The following is an 18,902-nucleotide window of genomic DNA, read 5'->3' as shown; positions in this document are numbered from 1 at the left end:
AAGCACAGACAAATGGTGTAAAAGTAACTACTGAGAGATAAAGCTTTGAGAGGGATAGAGGGGCAAGCAAACGTCTGAAAAAAGGTAGCAGAGGCAAAACCCAGTGAAAGTTGAAGGCAGAGACAAAACTGTCCGTACAGACAAAACCACTAACATACCGGGCAGAAAAAAAAGTCAGATATCCCGGAGGTAAAAGGATAAAAACCTCTGACAGCAAAAGTAGATAAAAAATCCTACAAGCGAAAACAAAACCCCAGAATTCAGAGGGAAAAACCAAACCCAAATAATGCAGGCCAAATCTTCTCTGAAAGCAGTAAACAGAGGTATACACAATGAAAGCAACTGGGTGAGACAACCTGCAAACGCAGTTGGGGCGAAGCCCCTGAAAGCAGACCACAGAGGCGACCACCCTTGTAAAGTAGGCAAAAGTATGGAAGCTCCTAACACAGAAGTGCGACATACACAATTTCTCCCCTCTTATTTTATTCAAGGCACCTTTAGCATAAAGGTGTGACACACGCTAAAAGGGTTTTTAATCGAGTCTTTCATCCCTTTATTCCCGTTAAGCATCCGTGAACCTTTTAAGGCCTTGCTGAATCTAATCTCATCAGATTCAAACGGCGAAATTCTTTTATCCTTTGCAGCTCCGTCAATTCTCGTCCCTTTCCGCCGCTCACTGGCACAGCTCTTTTGAATGTGTCACTTTAAAGCTTTTAATACTTAGACACGTAATATGAAAGATTTTAAAAAGGATATAAAAGAGAGGGACGGGGGAAGTCTGATTATGAATGATGAGTTTTTATAAATCTCAATCAAATGAAAACTGTAAAAACTGATGATGATGAATCTTGAGTTTTTTTATAATTACTATTTAATTACTTTTGGTTTCAGTTTGATGGCTTCTATTGTCAAAAACTTCTACGAGGACTAGAAAACACTTCTAACATTGCCAGGGAAAGTTTAATTATTTTACAACTATGAAAAAAAATATTCCCAATCACACGTCCCTATTTACATGAATCCGATCACTGATAGCCAACTTTTGTCATCAAAAGGATTATTTATGGTCAAAAACCCATAAAGATAAAATATGTTAATGCCTTTTACTACCTCGCTCTCTCATTTTTATCTCTCTGCATACCGAATAATTCTGCACATGAGTTGAACTTCATTTCCCTGGCTCCTTTAGATACAATTATTTCCTTCCAATACTTTGTGACCAAAATCCCCAATCCATCGGAAAAGCAATGAAATTAAAATGAAAAAGTTCAAAAACCTATTTTACTATTAATGGAAGACTGTGATTATCTCTGTATCTGTCTCTCTATCTCCCGTGAATTTTTCGCCTCACGCCATCCCTCTCCGTGATCTTCAACCATATAAAGGACGTCAGACTTAAATAGGATATACGACCGTGAAAGAGTGTCATAGGATTTTGTGAACCACAGGGAGTGGCCTTTCAAAGCCATCAGAGGTGAGGGATGTCCTGCAATATGCAGCATCCACAGCCAAAGAAGGTACGCCGGGCAAAAAACAAAAAAAGAATCACAATGAGAAATCCTCTTAAAATCCTCATAAAAGGACAGAAAATAAAATAAAAAATTCCATGCTAAATAAAAAAAAAAAAAAAAAAAAACAGACGGAAAGCAAGCCAAACACTTTCATACCATAAGAAACAGAAACCTTGAGCTTAAAAAAATTTTTACTTTCGCTTTCAAATGGTGGGAAAAAATCAAGATAAAGTTCAGAGCGAACGAAAACCTCGATACCATAAAAAGGAAAAGCATCAGGGAAAGACGTTTTTTTTCGTCTGCATCTGAAAACCCTCCAGAAATAACAACAAAAACAAGGTGCTACTTGGTAGTGTCCATGTCCGCGAGGGAGTTCCAACCTGTCAATATTAGGATTTGGCACCTTAAACAGGCTTTCTTTCTGATTCAAAAAGAACCCATTATTTTCTGTTTCGTAATTCCAGATTTTCCCTTTTAGTAGCGTAATTTCAAAATAGAGTACATGTAACAATGAAAAATGAGAAAGGCACATTTTTCTAATGTTTCAGAAACACAGTACATATAATAATAGAAAATATGAAATGCACAATTTTCTAAGATTTCAGAAACACACTACACATAACAACAAAAAATAAGCAACTTATATTTTCGTAGAGTTTCATTTACATTGAACAAACATAATAGTACTTACTATTTTACCTTACAATGCAACACATGACATTATAATCAAAAACATTTTCAATCCCGGAGACACAAGCATCAACACAAAGAAAATACATTCAGAATATACATATTCAAATATAGATAGTAGCTCATACATTCATACAAGCATGTAATGACTTCAATACGTAATGATCAATAAAGCATCCAACATCATTAACTAATTACACCATCATTATCATAATTTCATTTTCTAGATTCAAACGAATCTTTCCCATGAATTAATAAGCGTTGCGAACAAACCAGCTACAAATATATCATGTATGTCTAATATTTGTCAATATATATATTTACATACTATATATTCATATAACATATACAATTATATATATATCTATATATATATATATAGATATATATATATATATATATATATGAGTTCCAGGTGGTCCTATCTGGTGTGGTACTATTTAGTAGTACCATGTCTTGGTTTAGTCAAGAGCCCTCTTTGAATACTGCTCAAGAGGCCGTCCCACTCTCTTCTAGTATATGGAGAAGCCTAAACCAAGACGACATGGTGATACTAACTAATACTAGATAGAATGACCGAACAAGACACCCCAGATCAAGAAACACCAGACAATACCAGGCACAACGTCACCAACAGCAACTACCCAATGACAATGCGGCAAGCAGTGACGTCATGCAACCGCCTCCTCCAACCAATCAGATTCCTGCACGGAGAGGCGCCCTTCTCTTACGCCGGTCTGAGCGACTTCTGCAGCGTCCGCACATGACTCACCTCTGATCTTGAGGCATCCGCCAACACGGGATCAGCAGCTGAGCCAGTTAGCCAATCAGAATTCGTCACTAAGGACCCCATGCTTAGGACTATATATGTACTGTAGGACTCCTGTATGAATTTCAGTCCCACAGCACCTGCCCGACGATGTCACTCTGGGTTTAAGGACGAAAACTTCGACGAGGAGAGAGGAGAGAGGGGACGAGAAGAGAGAGACGAGAGAGAGAGAGAGTGAGAGAGAGAGAGAGAAGACATCTGAGCAAGAGAAATCCAGAATGATTCATTTAGTATCTTTTGTCGATTAGGCTTAAGATCTAATTTGTACTGCATTTTGTATAATATATTCAATTTGATAAATACCACTTTTTTTTTTACATGAGTCCCCATTTGCCGTTTTAATAGCCAATTTGAGTACAGAAGAAAAGACAATAAGAGGAAGAAGAATAGAGAAACTTCTTTACAAAATAAACACGGCTGAAATAGCCATTATTTTCAATAAAACCTATTATTATTATATTATTATTATTATTATTATTATTATTATTATTATTATTATTATTTCCGTACTTAAACCTGTTCACATAGAACAAGCACACGGGCCATTGACTTGAAATTCAAGCTTCCAAAGAATGTTGGTTTCAACCTCCAACTGCAGACCCTGCACTGCAACAGTAACTGATCATGATACAGAGCCGGGCCATTGACTTTAAATTCAAGCGTCTAAAGAATGTTGGTTCCAACCTCCCACTGCAGCAGTAACTGATCATCACACAGAGCCAGTAATTTTTCATCGCGAACGTCGACATCTGAGTGGCATGCCACGACACTAACCACTATACCAGCTGATAATAATAATAATAATAATAAACTATTATTAATATTATATTACTATTATTATCATTTTCCCTCGCCATCAAGTAAATTAAATTAGTTTACCAGCAGCTTCGTAAGGCATGCGAGCAGAAAACGAAAACTAACGAACACTTAGGAAAAAAAAATCCGAAATGACTTTGCAGGGTGAAACGGACCGACGTCATGCCAAGCATTAACTTCATTAAGGAAATGATAATGGGACGAAACGAAGAGCTAATTCTCTCGTGCACGTAAAACTTCCCCCAAAGGCTAATCTCCTGAAACTATATTTAATGCAAATGGCTCGGAAGAGCTACGTAATGCGCGCGACAGAGATTTAATTTAACCTTCCCTGTGAAACCTCGTGTTTCTTAACACACACACACACACACAGATTGAGAGAGAGAGAGAGAGAGTTCCTCACACTTGAAAAAATAAATGCAAGAGAAATATAAAAGACAACGACCAAGAGTATTTTTTTGTATGAACTGTCTTGTAACTGAGAGAGAGAGAGAGAGAGAGAGAGAGAGAGAGAGAGAGAGAGAGAGAGAGAGAGAGGTCATAATCGCTCGTAAAATAATAAAAGCAAAAGAAATATGAATGATAACGAGAATATCCTCAGCGCAGATTTGTTTGTAATCGAGAGAGAGAGAGAGAGAGAGAGAGAGAGAGAGAGAGAGAGAGAGAGAGAGAGAGAGGTTGAAAACATCCGCTTCCTAGGCGCCTCCATACAATATCAGCATAAATCACACCTGTACCATCAGACAAAAAAAAAAAAAAAAAAAAAAAAAAATAGAGGAACAACCAAATCGAATTAGTCAAGCCTACCTACTTTGAAAGCTCACCAGCAATAAGACCTATATTTTATCAATTTGAAGGACTTCGTTTCGTCCTTACAAATATGGAGAGTGAAAGCATAAAGAAAAAATTAGGCCCCTTCTTTTTTAACACCCTAATAAGGCAAATAATGAAAGTAATCTCCCTGGAAATAGTGATAAGAATATATATCTATCACATATTTCAGTCTTATCTGGAGACTAACACAGACATGGAATTAACGCTAAAAAGACCGGTTTTAGAAACTAAATGGCAGTAACTCTGAAGACTTTATCTCTGCTCTGTCACTTTCAGAACAGGATGCTAAACAGTTCGCTGTTTCTGCGGTTCCAACATCTAAGTACAGCAATATAATAATAATAATAATAATAATAATAATAATAATAATAATAATAATAATAATAATTAATAATAATAAAATAATAGCAAACATAAAACCAATGGATTTTGTCCAACGTCCTTTGTCGAAACTGCCGTTGCACTTAAAAAATAAATCAAAACAGATTTCTTTTATAACTATAATGGCTGAAACCGCTATCACGATGGGGCCATAAAGACATGGCCAAAACGCGAAGCCAAATCTTCAAGGCCCGGGTCGAAGTTTCTGCGATGTCTTTGAAGTTTCTCTTGAATCGGTGAAGTTCGTATCTGCACGTAAGGGCCAAACCACATGGACATAAAATGCAAATATACAGATTTAGACACAAACACAAGCATATATATACATAAATTTTATATATGTATATATACACGTATATATATATTATATATATATATATATATATATATATATATATATATACACTGATCAAGCTTGATTTCATTACAACTATACAAACACTAAAAATCGTTATCCAATAACCACCAACCCTCTCTCTCTCTCTCTCTCTCTCTCTCTCTCTCTCTCTCTCTCTCTCTCTCTCTCACACACACACATTATCCTCAAGTTTATTGATGAGTTCGGGACAACGATTTTCAAAAATATAAAGGCATAAACAGCGAAGAAATCTCATTTTAATGTTTACTTTCCTAATGTCCCACTCAGTTCCAGTTACAGCGGAAGAACCTGGCAAATACGCTGTAAAACCCAGAGATGGAAAACCTCCACCCTGATTTAATGTTTAATTTCGCTGGGTGCAACGTAGCTAGATACTTACGGCCACCGTTTGCACCCGCCAAAAATCTTGATCGTCTAGGATGCGCGTTTCAAGCTTTTTAATAATACTAATGCAAAATAATAATAATAATAATAATAATAATAATAATAATAATAATAATAATAATAATAATAATATGTTTTGTTAAAAATGACTGCTGCTTCAGCACTATTAATCTTATAAAGAGTCTTCTCTATCTTTCTGATGACGGCTTTCTCGTTGTTGCTTAGACTGGCGAGCAAACGCACCAAAGGGCATGGTAAAATTCGGTTGAGTCATTTGATTTATTATTGCTTATACAATTCTCTCTCTCTCTCTCTCTCGGTCTCTATCTTCTCTCTCTCGTAATCTCTCTCTATTTGTATAAGCAATAATAAATCAAATGACTCAACCGAATTTTACCATGCACTTTGGTGCGTTGCTCGCCAGTCTAAGCAACAACGAGAAAGCCGTCATCAGAAAGATAGAGAAGACTCTTTATAAGATTAATAGTGCTGAAGCAGCAGTCATTTTTAACAAAACATGTCTACGAGAGGGTCTCCTTCCGGAATAATAATAATAATAATAATAATAATAAATAAAAATACAAAAATAAAATAAAGTAAAAAAATAAATGAGGAAAAATGATTCTCGTGCAGAATGGTGCATCTTAAAAAATGCTATTTGATTTCGTTATACTCTTCCAGTTAAAGGCACAGCAGATATCATACTTTCTGAGGCCTCTAAAGGGATATGTAAATAAGTATTTTACTCGTTTATCATTAATCCATTACGATATCCTAGAATTTTCCTTATCTAATACAGCTCTTATGTCTTCTATTCAGCCACTACGCCCCTCATAAATCCCATTTACATTATTTATCGTCCCTCAAGAAATGCAATTCATTATATTTAGCTCCTCCAACCATATATAAATCACACGATTAAATCTGTTCTTACTCACAAATTGGCTACTTTTACTTTAAGAGTTTGCATTCCCAAAGGAGACTTCATCTCGCTTAAACGTGATGTTTTCGTAGGCCCTGCAAGCATCTCATATATTAAAACGTCCTAGACAATTTCCCAATCTATGCAATCTTATGCCGTCAAACCTCACGACGCTGTTCGAAAATCAAACATCCCGGGATTCTTCCTAATTGTATACACACATACACATACACATACACACACACACACACACACACACATATATATATATATATATATATATATATATATATATATATATATATATATATATATGTGTGTGTGTGTGTGTGTGTATGTGTATAAGTAAGTATGTATGTATATATATGTATATATATATATATATATAATATATATATATATATACTATATATATTATTCTTTAAGCTTGTTACACCATTCATAAATAAAAATTTCCCTGATCGTCTCTCATTTTTCATTATCTCTTTTTTTCTTGCTTTATGTACTACGTCATTTGCAAATCAGACACCCTACATTCTCAACTTATGAATTCCTGCAGTGTGACGGTTGGTAATGAGAGTAATAACGGGCTAATTTGCGCACACGAATAGCGTGACAGATGTGCATTATACTCTTCATCCGCTCTGTAAATAACACAATGGCTGGTTCTTGAAAAGTCCCTCGCCCGTGTTCTCCTCTAATAGGAGATTCGTGACCCGGGAATCATTCGTCAAAATGTCCGGGTTTACTGAATAAGTAAGTGTATACAAAGCGAATAGAACCCAATTACATAGTAGTCTAACCGAGAATATTCAACCTGAGCATCACTAAGGAAGAAAAGTTTTTTTTTTATTATTACCGTTATCATTATAACTTCTTCCCAGTATGGCTTTAAATTGCTATAGTTATCTGCTACAAGCCGAGTTGATTTTCCTTGTAACTAACCTCATTGGTACGAGATTGTGCATATAATTGCTTCAGCAATTCTATTGCGTTCTCTGGTTATCATCCTCATCGTCATTACCATTGCTGAAATATAACAGGCAAAATCTAGTTCTTATTTTCCTTGCACGACTTCGACAATTTCGAAGACTTCGAATTTGTCATAATCCCAAAAATTCCAGGTGAATCAAAAGTTCGAACAATGGATGGAAACTGTTACTCATAACATTACGATATCTAGTTTAGAGGACATTAGAAATCAGTAGATTATAACAGCCAATGTCATCAAATGGAAACAACAGTCCACCAACCAACAGCAATAAAATAAAACAAAAAAGTTTACATAATGATGAAACCATGGACAACATCGAAGAAGAAAAAACAACGAACAACAGTATATTTCACGACATCCTGGGGCTTTAAGTCTCCAATTATACGGATGTAGGAACATCACTGGCGAGGAGACGAGCCCGTATTATCACTGATATCCACGAGACTGAATGCAGTACTATTTCGAATTGAACTGCAATGAATTGAATTTAGTACAGAATTTAGGCCAAAGGCCAAGCACCGGGACCTATGAGGTCATTCAGCGCTGAAACGGAAATTGACGGTAAAAGTTTTGAAAGGTGTAACAGGAGGAAAACCTCGCAGTTACACTATGAATCAATTGTTTATATGGTGTTTTTACGTTGCATGGAACCAGTGGTTATTCAGCAACGGGACCAACGGCTTTACGTGACTTCCGAACCACGTCGAGAGTGAACTTCTATCACCAGAAATACACATCTCTCACACCTCAATGGAATGCCCGAGAATCGAACTCGCGACCACCGAGGTGGCAGGCCAAGAACATACCAATCACGCCACTGAGGCGTCTTGTATCAATTGTTGGGAAAGGGTGGACAGTAAGATGGAAGAAATAGAACATAAAAGGAGGTACAGTAAAAAGGAACGAAAAGAGTTGCTGCAAAGAACCTAAAGTCCTCATGCACTGACGGCACTACGAGGAGAAGTATTTCAAGCTGTAGACAAACTGACTACTTCATGTGATATTTCCATCTGATCTGGAACTCCGTCATCGAAAGAAAACTTTGTGCTACTGCTTGGAAGGCCTAAAAGGTGATTGACCGAAATGTCGGACAGGCATACAGACTGGCCAAACCGTTTAGCATGCGCGCGAAGACTGACCACATTGTTTACCATGCGCACACAATTTGACCGTACATAAAGGCTTTGCATTTTTACGAAAACAAGGCTCAATCCTAGCAAATGCACAAATCACACTGCTTAGAATGCGCACAAAGACCGACCTCACAGCATTTGCACAATAGAAGTGACCTGCAGGAGAGAAAAGACCGACCCCTTTGCTAAGGTAACCTAAGTATACAGAGAGCAATCACACTTTTTGGTTGGTGTAAGAAGACTGACCCTCATTTCCTGACCTACGAACCAAGTTCTGTCACACTTCTTATCACGGGAAATGTAACAGTCACAGAAACAGACTTTTCATAGAGAAGTGTGACTCACAACTCGGGTATATATATATGCAAGTTTCACTGAAGTCGGATGCATTCGTATACAAATCAATTTGCAATCCTGTTGTTAAGTCATTTTGGACGACGTGAAAGATAGAAATTTTGTAACAGGATTAAACAGAAACTTACCATCTAAAAATATATCATGTAAATAAGAATATTCTCAGCTTGATAACATAGATACAAAAGAGGACTAGTTGAAAAGAACTTCTGTAACAAAACAAGAGAAGTGAGACAAAATGCATCAGGCAAAAAAATAACTAACAAAATTCCTCTCGGCCTAAATGAAAATGTCCGAGGAGGAAGAACTACTAAAGAAAAGAGAAACTGCATATTTCATGAATAATTAGACAGGAGGAAAAACCCACACCCTCCTGAAACATGTTAATACGATAGGACAGGCCAACCACCCATTAAAAAAAAAGAAAAAAAACCTAAGGCGAACACGTTTCGTAACCATGTCCGAAGACTCACCTTAACATATGAGCCTGTTCCGTCTGTCCGTCCGTCCCTCCCTTTCGTCTTCTGCGAGTCGTTAAGGTGACCGGATAATGACTTTATACTGTCAGTATGAGCCTAATGGAGCCGTCAAACTTGTTAACGGCGCCCTTTATCAACATTACAGTCTACTTCGGAGGCCTAATTGGCGTGCTAAAGTCCGAGAAGGCAAGACAGGAGATTAGGCTAAAACACTCGGCTCCTCTCATATCATCGAGCCAGTGACTTCGAATAAAGAAACAAATGCGAGACTAATTGCCGCTTCGGAAATGTTTTGACCTTAACAGCTAAATTACGGCGGATTCGTTAAGGCTTCGAAGAGATCTGAGGCTTCCTTATCTCCAGCGAAGACAACCTGAAGCCCGGAGTGATCAGGCTTTTAAGCGAGGTAAGGCAAAGAAAATATGGCTATCAGACAAGGAGCAGTTTTGCTTTTATCAACAATGAAGATAGCGCTGATAGCATGACTGCTAGACTATCATGTCATGAATCAAGGGAAAAGCAAAGTAAATTTCGTTAAGTGAAAAAAGTAGCCTCGTTTTTTGTTGCCAATGAAGATAACATGAAATATGTAATACACATTGATAAAGAAAATTATCAATAGAAATCAAGAGAAAATAAGTATATCTTGATCACAATGACGCCGGCATGAAATCTGGAATGTCATTTCATTAACCAAAGTAAAAATTAAAGAAATGAACGACAAAAGGGACATTTTCATTGCAAGGGCAAAAACGTGGGCTGAATCTGCAGCATAAAAAAAATTGCGCCACTCTATTAGAACGAACACCCTCAAATTAAAAACATTAATTTTTTGAGAGAGAACCATTGTGTTCAATTTCAAGACAGGAGGAAAGTTAATTGCAACAAAAGGGCTGGAAATATTGCAAGAAAAGAAAGCAACTATTTATCTCAGTTCAGCTTTAAATTCTCCGTTTCTAAAAATAAATCCAAATAATGGCAGGAAAAAAATATGCTGTATAAACAAAGACCAAATATTGACATCGAATCCCCAGACAGCCTACACTGATACGAAATTCACAATAATAAGAGAGCAAATATATTAGTACAAAAAGGGGAGGAATATTGACAGCAAATCCCAGATATCGGGATATCTGTTAATTAATATGGCCTGAAGGTGAGCGAAGAAAATCCCATTATTGGATGTTTGGTCAGAGGTGAACGCGTCTAGGAGCAGCTAGGGGATACGGGCGCTCCAAGACCATTACCGGGGCCCTGATTAGCATACACCGATTCGTCATCTTCGTCTTCACCTTCACCTTCACCTTCACCTTCACCTTCGTCGTCTTTGTCATCGTCAGGTGGCCGAGGCACCCTAATCACGACCTAATTAACAACGGGTCCTTTCAGGCCAAAGGATGTCATTGTTATTTGCACCCTCTCGCCGCCGATCTCAAACGCGTCTCAATCGAGTCTTGTTTTTGATCCATAAACACTGATTGCAAGCTTGCAAAACTCTCTCTCATACACACACGTAGTTTTATATCCTACACACAACGCACACTCACTCACACACACATACATAAACACACACACACACACACACATACATATATACTATATATATATATATATATATATATATATATATATATATATACAGAGTACATCATAACATACAAACATACATATATGTTTTATAGATATACATATCTATATGGTATAGTATATTTACAATATAATAATATATACATACATACACCACACACAGAAGAAAAAAAACACACCACACAACACACACACGCACACACACACATACTATATATATATAGATTTATATATATATATAATATATATATATATATATATATATACGTATATTGAAATCAGGTGGTAAACCGTGCTATGAGACTGAAAATACCACATCTAAATAAATAAACCCTTTTCCCGAGTTACTGATATATTAAATAACTTCCTAAAAACCTTTCATTTTTCACTGCAATCAATGAAACAGGAGCTTTGCACTAATGGACTGATCTCAACATTCCTCCATCACCAGGAATCATCGAGTAACTGATACACCAAGGTTGTTTTCCCCTCCATTTCTGGTATTAAAAGGTTATGTAACTGAATAACGTTCGTGCAAATGCACTTAGCGTAAACACGATAGTTTAAAAATCAAAAAACATAGATGACCACTTGGGAAGAGAGTGTGCATTCAAGTGATACATCCCAACACGCGAAATGAAAATGAGGCAAAACAGAGGGTCGGGTTATTAAACCTGCTTTAATACGCTACGTATTTTTCAGGATTAGTGATAACAAATGGAAAATAAATATGATTTGATTAGCATCACTGAAAAAAAAACTTAAGTTACGTTTTCACCTGTGTCTGTGAGCTGTGGGATACCTCAAGAATGGAATAACGGATCTTGATGGAATATTGCAGATACAGTCGTTTAGTAAATTTCTGTAGACAATAAACTTTTGAGGCATAAAACTTTCTCATCTTCGCAAAAGGACTTTAGGCATTTTAACTGTCTGCACAGCCGACTACCAGATATAACAAGGAATCCTTCTCGTACTGGTAAACTATGGCAGCGACTCTTCATTATAAATCTTACCAAGATGAATCTTCAAAAGTCATGTAAGATGTCAAAGTTTACATGAGCGTTACTCAAGCATAAACAGAATGAATGAAGGGTAACTGGTGGAAATACATCTACTTATAAAATTCGTTTCGTTCCAGAGCAGAAGAGGTCACTGAATGATTGTTCGGGGGAAAAGGTCCAACTTTATATTTAGCCACTGCTGACAGCAAGGAGCTTAGTTGAGGAATGGCTTAGAAGTTTCACTCACAGAATCTTGGAGAAGTATCAGTAAAGTGTTATCGAGCAGATTAATTATAAAGTAGATGCATCCATGTTTAAACGAATGTTAATAATACGTTCCGAAAAAGGAAATGTACTTCAAAGCCAATTTGCCCTATACCGCATATTAAAAAAACAATATGTTTCTACGTATTATGGTAAACAATTTACATTTCCGTACATAATTATTTGTATGTATATAAATATAAATTCTAATAAAAAGTGAGATTATATATATGTATGTATATACACATACATAAATATATATGTGTGTGTATACACATACATACATGCATACACACACACACACTCACACACACACACACACACACACACACACACACACATATATATATATATATATATATATATATATATATATATATGTGTGTGTGTGTGTGTGTGTGTGTATAAATATATATAAAAGTTGTCGGTATCTATTATCCATATTTACATCTCACATTAACGGAGTAATCCACGAAAAATAAATGTAAATATCCATCAAGAATAATTCTGCGGGTTAAAACAGGTTGCCCGATGTCACCGCTAAGCGAACCTTACGGATTAATTAGTGGGCTTCCCATCTCATCACACCATCGTAAGTACACAGACGCACGAACACACAAACACACAAACATAGGATTGGCAGCTCTACCTCCATTACACATAAACTGACCGAAAATTGGACGCATATAAATTGATGCTTTGTGATATAATGTGCACACCCATTATCGTAATAACATTTGCTTAAAACCGTATGCAGAATACATGAAATGAAAGCAAATGTTGATTTTGTCGAAATAAAAAAAACCATTGAAATGTACAGCAAATACTAATGATAATAAAACAGCAAAGAATATCCATGTTTAAACTGCATAACAAGCCACTTCTTTCTTGTCCTACTTTATCAAAACACAATAAGAGCAGTAATATCATTTTCTATCAAAAAAATCCTCAAACATTCTATCATATTCTACTGTTCATCCCACATATTACTTGCCAAACGTAGGTCTTCGTACTGTCTACGTTCCATAGCCAACCCATATAATATATATATATATATATATATATATATATATATATATATATATATATACTATATATATATATATTGACTGGTAAGAATATTCTGTTACAACAGAATTCCATCTAATAAAAGGAGCCCATAAAAACACCAAAATATAGAGAGAAAAGTACTATATTTCAGAGACTGCTGTCTCTCTCTTCAAGTATATGAATGAGAAAAGTTTAAAGAAAGGGTGGTATTTATACCAAGAGATCCATCCACAGGTAAGCCAATTTAGGTCACCCCCACTGATAATCTTCCTTTAATCTTCTCAAGCGTTGGTTGAATGAAAATCTTGTCGATCACATCTGAATCCCATGCTCCTTTTGAGATGTTCATTACCTGCCTCTCTTTTATTAAGGCCGATTTCATCATTTGACTCTTGTACCGGCAGATGCTGCTATAAATTATACATGGCAAATTCCAGTTTATTCTACGGTTATGTTCATTTATATGGTTGAAAATAGCTGAGTTCTGTTGTCCATACCTAACTGACCGTTTGTGTTGTATTAATCTCTGGGGAAGTGATTTTCCTGTAAATTCAATGTAAGATTGGTCACAGTCCTGGCATGGGATTTCATAAACCCCTGTTTCCTTGGGGGATGTCTTTTGTTGGACGTTAATCAGGGAATTGGCTAAGGTGTTTGGGTAAGTAAATGCAAAAGGGTTAGATTTTCCAAGGGTCTGAGTCACCGTCTTAATCGTGTCCAGGTGAGGAATTTTTATTTTATTGTTGGGTGTCTCTCTGGTCTTGTTTTGAGTGGGTCGGTAGAAAATTACGTTTGCTTTGTGAATTGCTTTCTCAATTTTATGGTCAGGATAGTTTAAAGACAAAAGTTGCTTACGAATTAGTTTAAATTCTTTTTCCAGGAAATCTGGGGAACAAATTCGTAAGGCTCTTAAGAACAGGTTGCTGGCTACACCTATCTTGATAGCAATGTCGTGATAGCTAAAGTAGTGAATGTATGGAAGTGAGAACGATGGTTTTCTGTATATGGTAAATTTGTAATCTGTCGTGTCTCTCATTATTAAAACATCAAGAAAAAAAATTTTGCTGTCTGTTTCCCATTCAACTTTAAATTTGATGCTGGGCACTAATGCATTTAATTTTGAAAGGAATTCATTAAAATTGCCCCACCTATTATCCCAAAATGTTAGAATATCATCTACATATCTCATCCACAGCATGTTTTTGGGTTTTATTGCATTTATTACTGTAGTGTCAAAGTATTCCATGTACAGATTGGCTAAAACAGGACTTAAAGGACTACCCATACTACCCCCGAATTTTTGCTTTAGAATGATTCCCCGAATGAAAATACGTTATTAGATGCACATAATTCAACTAACTTTATTATTTTGTCAACAAGAGCCAATGGGAAATAATCTGAATAGGGGGATAATTTTTTCCTCAAAACGTCCAACAAAAAACATCCCCCAAGGAAACAGGAGTTTATGAAATCCCATGCCAGGACTGTGACCAATCTTACATCGGATTTACAGGAAAATCACTTCCCCAGAGATTAATACAACACAAACGGTCAGTTAGGTATGGACAACAGAACTCAGCTATATAAATGAACATATCCATAGAATAAACTGGAATTTGCCATGTATAATTTATAGCAGCAACTGCCGGTACAAGAGTCAAATGATGGAATCGGCCTAAAAGAGAGGCAGGTAATGAACATCTCAAAAGGAGCATGGAATTCAGATGTGATCGACAAGATTTTCATCAACCAACGCTTAAAAAGATTAAAGGAAGATTATCCGCGGGCGTGACCTAAATTGGCTTACCTGTGGATGGATCTCTTGGTATAAATACCACCCTTTCTGTAAACTTTTCTCATTCATATACTTGAAGAGAGAGATAGCAGTCTCTGAAATATAGTACTTTTCTCTCTATATTTTGGTATTTTTTGGGGCTCCTTTTAGATATATGTTATAATGTTATGTAATAAATGTTATATATAGTCTATATATATATGCGATATTTAGATATTATATATATGATATATATATATCATATATATATATATATATATATATATTATATATATATATATTTCTTTTTAAAATTTGCGTCCCTATGAGTAGCACCTACTGATCGAATTGTTCTCTAAGAAATAAAATAAAATAATGAAGAATATACGTAAAAACTAATTCCTCACCAACCCAGTCACATTCCTGTTTACCAAAACTTCCTTTTTCTATCATTTCCTTCCACAGTTTGAACCCAGGAGCTTCCATCGTATATAATTATTGTATGAATTCCTGTCACAAATCATATAATGAACAAGTATTAATAACAACCAGCTGAATGTTTTAAAAACAATAAAATAAAAAACAAATAATGATATCAGTGGGAGCTGCTTACCTGAGATTATCCAGATAATGAGAGAAGTTTAAATGATGAAACTCGATTCGGTTGCATTTTTCGTTCCGGTCTTGTCTTCATTTTACTTGCTGAAAAAATAAAGGCAATGGAGTGAAAATAAATTATGAACAATCTACACGTAGTTGTAGTAAAGAACATACTCATGAATATCGAAAAATATCGAGATAAAAACTTAAAAGACAAATGTCCCGTTATAAAAGAATGGTGAGAAACTTGGAACAGCAATGACAAAAAATCTCGAAAAATAAGAAGGAAAGTAATTTTCCGTGAATTTTATTCTTAAAACTCGCTAAAAAATACTTTCCCATGAATAGAATTCACATTTTTCTGAGCTGGTAGTTTTCATTGCAAAAATACTTATCTCCCTAAACTATATTTTTCACGCCTAACAAGAATGTTTGTTTATCATGGAAAGACTTGTCACTTTTGTTAAATCACACTCTCATACCCCATACCAAATAATTTCCTGCCACTTGGCAAGAGATACTGTACCATTATGGCTTTCCATGTGTGTGTGTACTGTTTATAATCCAGGAGCTTTGCGAGAAAAGAGGAGAGGGAGACCGAAGAAGCTTTTCTTAGTTGGCCTTAAAATTCACAAAAAGTGTGTGCGTCTGGAATTAGTGTGAGAGTCGACGTACTCTTAATGTCTTCTATGTTGCTCTATAAAGCAAGTGATCTTCAGAACTCTTTATCTCAGGATGTTCATCCGTTTAATTATGCTAGAATCATTGACTCTCGGTTCGATTTATTACACTATAAGTCAGGGCACCAGAAAGGACCAAAGGGACTCAGAACTTATTCATGCTCTAATCGAACAACTGCTGCTATAAGCAGATTCACATCAACCGTGCATCTGATATCTAGGCCAGTCCCTTACGACGCTCCTGATTGGTTGTTGATAAGCCAATCACAGGGCTGGAAACTCAGTCTCTAGGGAGAGTTCACTTAGGCAGGATGTGTGTTCCATCTCTCCTGAGGGATACTTTTGAAAGACGCATCCATCAGGAGAGGTGGAACATACATCCTGCCTATGTGAACTCGCTCGAGAGACAGTGTTTCCAGCCTTGTGATTGGGTTATGAATAGCCAATCAGGAGCGTCGTAAGGGACGGGCCTAGACATAGGATGCACGGTAGATGTAAATCTACTATACTTTGTAATCTTGTTTTTGTTAAATGTTCAAGTACACTAACAGCGAATGTTCATTAAGATTCTGATCAAGTTTGTATAGATGGGCTCTCAGTCTTTCTTTTTTATATCATGCACCTAGAGGGCATTGCTCGCAAGACCGAATGCGAGAAGACATTGATATATTCATCGTTTTATTCGAGGTTCTAATTCGAGCTGCAACCAGCTTTTCCAGAGCCAAATGGAAGTCACTCCTCGGCGGTGATCTCTGGTAGGGCAGGTGTTACGACAGTGATTCTAAGAGTCGTCACCTTTGAGGGACATGTGACTCTCCAACTACTAATCTTTAGTAGACCTTCATTACAGAAATAATGTAGAAAGTCTTCATGCAGACACTTGAAAAAAAATCTATTTAGAAAGTACATAAGTTGAAGAGCTCTGTCCCAATGAATATGTGCAAGTGCTAGACTTTGCTGTAATAAATTTCAGTCCCTTTCAAAGGGTATGAAAGGCAGCCACGTCGTTCGTGACATAAGCGCCAGTCTTTAGTCCTTCGTCCAAAGGATAGCAAGCACCATTGGCTCAGTATTTATCGAACGATACTCTACCACATTGAGGGCATTATTCACTGTCTAACAGTAGTCTCCAAGATTTGCCGATATGTTTTATCCGGCTCACAAAGGAGAAGACTAACTCATGGAGTGGGACTCTCCAGCTCACCGAAAAAGACTCAACTCATGGTGGGCGACCTTCTAATTCATGGGATTAACTCCCCCTAACTTATGGCGAATAACTCTCGCATTCATGGTGGCTAATGCTACAATTTGACAAGGCCTTCAGGAATTTTAGAAATCAACAAAGGCAACAGCAAACGTTGAAGACGTTTAGATATAGGAGAGCATTCAATTTACAGTTTAAAAATTCGGTGCTCCGTTTGAACTACGAGAAATCCGAGCTTGATCAAGAGAGGACAATCTTCGAAAAAGAGAAAAATGAGTTTGAAAGTCGAAAGACAGGACATCCATGGGAGACAGCACCGGGGAGAAGAAACGCTGCTTCGCAGAACTAAGAACAGACAAATATATAGAGAAAAAGAGGAAGAATTAGCAGAGCCAGTTCAATAAAATAAACTCTTGGACTGCACACTTCGACGTGCCATCAGAGAAAAAAGAACTGCAACAGCTAATATTGGATGATATTACAATACAAATTTCAAATTAAGTGTAATCCAAGAGCAACTTCTAAGATGTAAAAAGCAGCCTTTCCCTCCCCAACACCCATCCCCAAAATACAAAGGCAACCTCTGGCACGGCGTAAAACCCCGTAAGTTAATGCCTTAGTAAAAAAGAAAAAAAAATGAAAAGACAACCTCTGGCGCGGCATAAAACCACATAAGTTAATACAATTGCAAGAAAAATAAAAATCTGCAAAGGCAACCTCTGACGCGGCGTAAAACCCGGTAAGTTAATGCCTCTGTAGCTTAAAATCCCGCTAGAAAATGCGTTTATCAGAAAAAACGACTTACAAAGGCAACTTCTGGCGTGATGTAAAACCCGTAAGTAAACGCCTTTATTTATATATAAAATGCAAATATGGAGAACCAGGCTAGTGAATGAGTTGCTCATTTTAGTAACCAATTTATATAGGTCATAAAAAGAAGAATAAAACTTATACTAGCACCTGAATAATTAAAAGATAATTTGAAATATATAACACAAAATTTTATCATAGTCATTGTCATAATAGGATTAAC

The 18,902-nt window shown here is 36.4% G+C and overlaps 1 long non-coding RNA gene across 1 annotated transcript in view; it reads right to left on the bottom strand.

Moving 5' to 3' along the window:
* The window catches only part of LOC135222199 (uncharacterized), a 253,543-nt gene that overhangs the window by 215,048 nt on the left and 19,593 nt on the right, over positions 1–18,902 (bottom strand). The window contains exon 3 of the long non-coding RNA XR_010316203.1: positions 15,999–16,087. This is a non-coding gene — a long non-coding RNA (uncharacterized LOC135222199). The remainder of the gene's footprint in view (positions 1–15,998; positions 16,088–18,902) is intronic.

This window comes from Macrobrachium nipponense, chromosome 3, assembly GCF_015104395.2.
Source record: "Macrobrachium nipponense isolate FS-2020 chromosome 3, ASM1510439v2, whole genome shotgun sequence".
Lineage (NCBI taxonomy): Eukaryota > Metazoa > Arthropoda > Malacostraca > Decapoda > Palaemonidae > Macrobrachium > Macrobrachium nipponense.
Note: the sequence above shows the minus strand (reverse complement) of the source record. Positions and strands in the feature narration are given on the sequence as shown.